The 8301-nt window shown below is 35.3% G+C and overlaps 1 long non-coding RNA gene across 1 annotated transcript in view; it reads left to right on the forward strand.

The window, feature by feature from the left end:
* LOC117171426 overlaps positions 1-2740 on the forward strand; it is a 6720-nt gene extending 3980 nt beyond the window's left edge. Inside the window, exon 3 of the long non-coding RNA XR_004466874.1 lies at positions 2221-2740. This is a non-coding gene — a long non-coding RNA (uncharacterized LOC117171426). The remainder of the gene's footprint in view (positions 1-2220) is intronic.
* Positions 2741-8301: the final 5561 nt, after the last annotated feature.

Genomic DNA, 8301 nt, shown 5'->3' on the forward strand with positions numbered 1-8301 from the left:
GTTGGATATTTCCTGAGGTAAAATATTTTTCAAAAAATTGAAGGTCATTCCTAAAGTAAATTTTAACAAGGAATTTAATGATGACCTTCATTTTGACCTTGAAGTTGAGCTTCATGGCTTTTTGAAGGTCAACTTTATTTTTTTAAATAAAAACCCCCTTTTTTACATCTGCAATCGATAGAGCGGAAAATTCAACGTTCAGGTACGTACCCAAGTCACAGGTCAATTGTAACTGTCAAGATCAGTTCGAGGTTATTTGAAATTAACAAAGTTTTCCAAGAGGTCAGTGTAATTCCTGAAGTAAATTTCAACGACAAATTCATTGGTGAGCTCTGTTTTGATCTTGGTTACAGTGTTTTGAATATTGTAAAATCAAAAGGAAATTTTTCATTAAAAGTTCCAGGTGTTCTGGTGAGAGTTCTGTTCCTCCCCGAAGAGTTATACAGTCCTATACCGTTTTTCAATACCTAAGTCAATACCTAAGGCGATAGCATAACTCCTATACCGTTTTTCCATACGAATATTACGAATCGAAACTAAATTTACGTATTGCGAGTACATACTTACTATCTTTCACTGAAAGATTATAATGGCGCAAGCTAAACTTTCGGAACAAGAGAGGGTATCTGTATTAATGATGCGTGGTTGGGAAGATCGAGTTCGATCTTATGATCAAGTTCGTTTGCTTTTTAATCGCACTTTTCGTAATGTAGAAGGGTTAAATCCTGTCTCGAAATCAACAATTGAAAGAACTGTAAGGCGCTTTATGAATCATGGATCTATCCAGGACCTTCAGAGAACTGGTCGGCCAAAATCTGCAGGATCTGAGGAGATGCAGATGGACATAGCCCAAACATTTGTTGAGAACCCACACCTTAGTTTACGTCGAGCTAGTGATGAGCGTGACGTTGCTCCTGAGACAGTGCGAAATATTTTAAAAAGCATTAATTTTGATCCTCACAAAGTTCATCTGGTACAAGAGCTCAATGAAGACGATCCTGATCGTCGGGTTGAATTTTGTGAAATTATGATGGACAAAATTGATAGAGATCCTCTTTTCTTGTTTAATACAATATTTTCAGATAAATCTACTTTCACTTTAAAAGGTGATGTTAACAGGCAAAATTGTAGATATTGGTCAGACACAAATCCTGATTGGATGTTGGAGAGTCACACACAATATCCACAAAAGATTAATGTTTGGGCCGGTATATTGAATGATACATTGATAGGTCCTTTCTTCATCGATGGTAATCTCAATACCCGTGCATATGAAGAGTTTCTCAGAAACCAAATTGTACCAAGAATAAGGCAGATTACAGGCGATAAGTTTCCAAATATTTGGTTCCAGCCGGACGGAGCAGCGGCTCATTACAATAGGGAGGTTCGAGCATACTTGGAAACTCAGTTCCCTCAAAGGTGGATTGGAAGAAGGGGTGAAATCGGGTGGCCTGCTAGATCTCCTGATGTGACGCCTCTCGGCTATTTTCTTTGGGGTTATTTAAAGAGCAACGTATACTCAACGCAACCGCAAAGCTTAGACGAATTGCAGAATCGGATTCTGCAACAGGCTGCTTTGATTGATAGGGAGATGATTCGTAATGCTGTACCTCATTTTTACAATCGCATAGCTTTTTGTCAAGATGCTCAAGGTTTTCAGTTCGACCATCTTCACTAAAGCGTGAGAGGCAAGGGGACTCACGCTAATCAAGCACCCCAAAGGGAACAGAACTTACTACGTCCACGTTGTTCTTCCTGGATAATGCTAAACGTAAACGTAAACTGCTTGGAAAACTCTTGGAAAACTTTGTTAATTTCAAATAACCTTTAACTGACCTTGAACGTTACAATTGACCTATGACTTGGGTACGTACCTGAACGTAGAATTTTCCGCTCTATCGATTGCAGATTTAAAAAAAGGGGGTTCCCATTTGAAACACAAACTTGACCTTCAAAAAGCTATGAAGGTCAACTTCAAGATAAAAATAAAGGTCACTATTGAATTCCTCGTTGAAATTTACTTCAGGAATGACCTTCACTTTTTTGAAAAATATTTTACCTGAGGAAATATCCAACCGTCCCGAGACTTTTTAGACACACTGTATATATTATTATTATTATTATTATTACACCATTAAGCCATTTCCCTTTCGGGGTAGGATATATATGAGTGTGTGTGTATAATACATAATGATTCTAAATACCTTTTTGTTGTTACAGCCACGCACTTGTCCTTGCAGTCAACACCTGCTAAAAATGGTGAGCCCTGTTCTATGCCAATGTTATTTATCGTTTCGGATTACAATGATCCTAATTCAATTTTTCAACAGGCTTGTGGCATTCTTGATTTTTTACATTCCAACGACCAAGCTATTCCTAGAAATTTTCGAGTAAGCTTTCTTGAATACTTACACACATAGGGTCGCAATTGTGAAAATATAATGAAAAGATTTATACCAATAATAAAATTATTTATAAAAAATAAAAAATGCACTGAAAGTAATAGTTTGAGGCTAATGGCAAGCCGAGCTCGCTTGAGAATTTTTAACTGAATTACAAGCAAAATTGTGTTGTCTCAGCCATACGAATTTGAGACTTAAACTATCAACTATCAACTATCTATTCCTGTGTAGGAATCCAATCAGGGATCCGGCCTGGTCCCAGCCGTATAGCCCCGCTTTAAGCCGGGCGCTGGTCAGGGAATCCGGCCGGGATCCGGCTAAAAACGTCACGCTAAACTGGTCGGATCCCGGCTTCAATACCGCCGGGATCCGGTCGGGTAATCCGGCCAAAAAGCGGTTAAGAAATGTTGCTTCAGGCGAGAAATTGGTAACTTGTTTTGTCTTTAAAGGCTCATCGTAAAGATTACGGTGAACTTTAAAAGTCAAATCAAGTAAACCAATTCTGGCAAGAAAATTGGAGTAGAATTTTATTCCCTGATGATAGAATCTCATAGCAATTTGGAAGCCACGTGGTGATTTAAGGTTAGGAAGAAAGAAAGTAAAAACTTGTTACACAAGACTATATTTTAATTTAAAATAATAATTATTCGCGCACTATGTGGGGGATTCAAACTAATTACCGAAATAAGGTTGATTTTAACTAGGAGTCTCGATTTAATTTGCGAACTTCGAAGAGACGACGCGACGTGTGTGCAATGAGCATTCTCGTTCTAGTTGCGAAACTGAAAATTACTGAGTGTCTATGCAGACGACAGACACAGCAGGCGCTATATATGGTGGCAAATTTGAAATTTTACAGGCTAAACATTGTCTAAATATAGAGAAGTTTATAAAAATTGTATCATTTCTGTTGTTGCACATAGCAGAATCGATAACAGTTTAATTAAAAATGTTAAATTATTCGAAAAAATGTAATGTTTTTTTTTTTAAAGAATTTAAAAAAGCTCATTTTTGTTTCACTGATCTAATAAATCTTTAAATTATAATTTTCAAATAGTAATTCACCTAGCATCCATAATTACGTCTTTGATAATATCACGGCTCTTAAAAAATGTGTAATTTCTACAAAAACATTAACCTGGCCAGTGCCTCGCCGGCTCCCGATCATGGGAAATAAACAGGGTTGGCCCGGCCAGTAACCGGCCGGCCCCAGGCTACGTGATTCGAGAAAAATGTAGCCCGATCGGCTCCCGCCCTGTTCCTGTCCATGAAACCCAGCCAGGGGTAGCCCGGCCGGGATCCGACCAGAAACCTTGTTGCATTAGGGCCAACCGGGAAAATTTCTACACGGGTTTGCTAGAACACTGCATTTAAGCGTTGCATTGGGCATGCGGCTGTTTGCTTGATTCAGTCATACTAATCGATGTATTGTACCGTGCATGTTTTGCAAGATTGATGAGCCGGTGAGGTGCGCGTCGACACAGCATTAGACGCCATATTCAGACTTGTTTTATAGCAAATGGGGGTTAGTGAAGAAGCTTTTGAATACCTAACTACAAAATGTGTACAAGATTAAGATTTTTAAATATTCTATTAAACAATTTCTAAATAAATTATGTGTTTAACATATATTTGCCTTTCATTTTTGTATCCTCAGAATAATATTTGAATTTTATGTATACAATAAGTCTGGATTGTTAGGTAATTTCGTTATTTTACGCCCGATTTCAAATGAATTCGATCAGCGATGATTAAGATTCGTAAGTTATTACAAAAAAAAACTGACGTTAATCACAGTTTACTTGTAACCACTATTAATAAGATCACCGACGGTTATAAATATATACCAAAGAGTTAATTGTAACATGTACTTTAATAAAAAATGGTTTCTTCAAAATGTGATATCATTTAAACCAATTTATTTCGATATTGACGAGGGGTCGATCACTCCAACATTCCTGATACATTCACCAAATATTCCCATACACGTATTCTTTCAATATTCCCGGACATTCTTGGTATTCTTGAGATTCCTAATAATCTTCATTATTTTTGATATTACAAAATATTCCGAAATATCCTTAAATCCTCACAAATATTCTGAAATATTTCTCAATTTCCCTTTGCGCTCTACAAGTTTCTAAAGATTCCAAATTATTTAAAGTGATTTTAAAAAATGTCAACAAATTTCAAAGAAGTTTATGTATCATTGTGTAATTACAAAATATTTTCAAGTATTTAAAATAATTTTAATGAATTTCAAAATAGTTTAAGGGGATTTAAAAATTCTTCTAAGTTAAAAAAGATTAAAGTTTATGAATGAGTTTCAAAAGAGTTCAAATAATTTTAAAGAATTCCAAAAAGTAAAAGAATTTTCAAGAGATTTCAAAGACTTTAAAATACTTTTTACAAGAGGAACGTAAAATTACAGTGTCTGAACTTGTTACGGGAATATTCCTGTCTGCATGTGATTTTAAAGTATATCACTAATTTTCAACCATTGCAGTAAAATTCCCATGTTAATGACTGGTATTTATTTTTATGCCCACTGATGTTTAGAAAACATTGAGGTTTCTTTAAACTTTTAAAATGTTTAGGTTTTATTGTAAATTATGAAAAATCTTATAAGCTTCCTTCTCATGTTTGCTTTTTCTTGGGTTTATTCTGAATTCTCAGTGAATGACTTTAGAGTTGCCGCATAAAAAAGGAAACAGAATTCGTGATCAGGATCGTGACTTCCAGAAACTAAAAATTGTAAAATTGAAAATTTCATACAACTTATTGGCTCTTTGGTATCTTGCTGCCCAGCCCTTCATTACAATTGAGTTCATACAAAAAGTTTTGAAAGAGAAAAGTATTTAGCCTTGTTAGAGTCTAATAATAATTATGAAGCAAGTATACTTTAAGTCAAGGATTATAGGCGGTTTTTCTTGGTGGTAAGAGTATTTTGCATAAAGTTTCAAGCATTTCTGCTCATGATTTTACAGCAATCATTTTTTTCAGATGCCTCTCTCACCAGTTGGGGAGTATCATGTGGTAACAGTAGGGCTCACGGTCATTGAAGCGAATTTGAAAAATTATAGAATATCAACTCTTTGAACCTTTTATCAGCTGCCTTCGGTCTTCAATGCTTCCCCAAAATCTCAGAAATTGTAGTTAATGAAAAAATCTCACCTAATTGTTTCGGTCTATTTGAGTATGGTGTTAGGAACGCAGTTTGAATATTTTTGTTTCTGATGTTTCTTCTAAAGACAACGCAGAAGCGGATTTTGAATTTGAAGATTGCATATAAAAAAGCAGTTTGAATTATCTGACTCAGCTTTCCGCAAAATTGTAAAGAAATTTATTCGGTAGTCCGGAAATTGAATCATTTGCATCTATGGATCAGAATGAAAGTTGGAATCACAACATTATTTATGAATGTGAAAAATGGATGGCCAAAGTTAGAGGGTCAATATTTGGAGAGCAATTCCGTTCTTCTAGATAGTCTAAGGAGCATTTCAGATTTTTTTCGACAGTCAGAGAGACTCTCATTTTATGGCTAGTCTGACTGCTACAAAAAGGTCAGACTGAATTTCAGAGATAATCAAGGTATCCTTTTGTGATGGTAAATACGGTCACCTTGCTTCACTCATTTGGACCATCCACGGATGAGCAAATGACCCGTCATCGAGGGCCAATCTAATTAGTTACCATTGAGGAGTTTATTTTAAATGATTAAATGCGTGAGTCAAATGTCCACAACAAATACTAAATGTAAAGTGTGAGCAAGGAATTATTTTTAATAACTTTACTCTTATTATTTGATATATACAATTGCTTTTCACATTTAATAATTTTAAATAAGCTCACCGACCTTAACGATTTCGGTTTTCGATGCGATGCATGCAGTGTAAAAGGATCCAATCGGTGTCACGTTCCCTGTTTATTGAAATTAAACATATTTTTAATAAGTTTAAACTGCTTTTTGATATTCTGAACTTGCGTGAAGAGTGACTTAAGTTTATTCTTTTGAATTTTCAACATCAAATTTGTTGGTGTCTGAATTCATACCCATAATTGAAATCCTACAATTTAGTGCAGAACAGTGAAGCCGTGAATAAAAAATGCTTTTTTTTATCATTTCCAGTCTCTTATAAGAGAGAGACTGGAATAAGTGAAAAATGTAGAATAGATATAGAAAATGTAGGATAATCAAATCAACCCCTAAGATGACCAGGTCGACTGTCCGAGGAGATCAAGTCAGCTATGTGAGATGATCAAATCGATCCTCTATGATAAGCGATTAGAACCTTTATAATCATCAATTGCGCCACATGTGGTGATCAGTTCAACTCTATATGACGTTCGAGTCGACCGTCCGAAATGATTAAGCTCACACCCTGACATAATAGATTTGAACTTCATGTTTTAACTTTCTAGAGATAGTCGCTTTAGCCAACTTCAAGGGCTGTCTATCCATTTCTCTTCGCATAGCAAAAGAAGCGAAATAAAATATAGCTATTGGGACACTTTAAATGATACCATGGGCATTTCCGATCATGGCGCAAGAATAATTTTATTATCAGATATGAATAACTGTGTTAGAGTTCAACGCCAAAGTACGCAAAAAATGTGCATAGTAATTTTGGAGATCCAAAAAGAAACGGTAACGGTAACACATTGCTTAGCTTATTGTTAGAAACCGGCTTGTTCATTAAAAATACTTAATTTAGACATAGAATCATCCACTTGTATATCTAGAGGCCTTAGCCACAGTATGATCGACACTCTAGTCGCGGGTGAAAGACTGAGAGGATTAGTAAGAAATAAAAGAGCAATAAGAGGTTCTCAATGTAAAAAGGATTATAGACGCGAGTCATGATAGAGAATTTACAGAAACTATAGAAAAAACAAATAGAACTTGCAGATAAAATAAATTAACATCTGCATAGAACAACTTGGAACATTCATTCACAATTTAAAGATATAGAGGGTGTATATAAGATGTTCCTAGAAATAATAATAGTTTCAGTACCACAGTAAAAACTCTGGGATACATTTTTTTGCACATAATTTTAAGATGGCATTCCATCTCGCTGTCGTTCAGAGTTGGGGTACGAAACTATCGTCTATAAGACCGTTAGCCCGCGGTACTAAAAATTAAATGAGCGTCGCTCGTATGCTTTTTGGAGATTTGACAGTAATGCACATGTCAATTATCGTAATGTAGATGGGAAATTTGGAGATCAGTCCTTTAGCTAGGAAATCTTGGAAAATCTTGTGCAAAAACGCAATACCTTTTTAATGACAGAAGCTTGTATGCCTCCACAAGATTTTGATGATTTTTTACTTAAAATGCACATATGCCAAAGGGCCTACCGATCGGCTGGTACAAAGTAATTCCTAACCTCAAATACATGTGTCAAAAATTCCATATTCTTTTTAATGATCGTTGCTTGAAAAAAAAACATTCAAACGAAGTATATATATTTAAAAAACCTTTTGTAAAAATGCATACTATTATCTCAGTCCCTAATCTCAAAAATGAACATTGAAGTTGTCTAGGGTTACTAGACGCGCTGATTTGCCAGCACATGTGCTGATTTTTAGCCCTTGCGCTGATTTGCTGCTTTTTCATGAAATGTGCTGATTTTTACCTGCAATGGCGATTTTTTCATTTTTAAAAATATATTTTTGTTTTTTTACATGCGCTTTGAAAAAAATTTTCCGGTTAACATGATGTCAAATAAGAAGATTTTTATCTTGGTCTTACTACATTTGATACAAAAAAAAATATTTTTATTGGCTGAGCCTTCTCTAGTCTATTTACTATTGCCCGCTTATTTTATGCGTTCGCATTATTTTTAATGGCGTTTGGCTAGGTGGGTTTTGGTTCCTACTTGCTATGTGTGTCTGG

The sequence above is a fragment of the Belonocnema kinseyi genome, chromosome 4, assembly GCF_010883055.1.
Source record: "Belonocnema kinseyi isolate 2016_QV_RU_SX_M_011 chromosome 4, B_treatae_v1, whole genome shotgun sequence".
NCBI lineage: Eukaryota > Metazoa > Arthropoda > Insecta > Hymenoptera > Cynipidae > Belonocnema > Belonocnema kinseyi.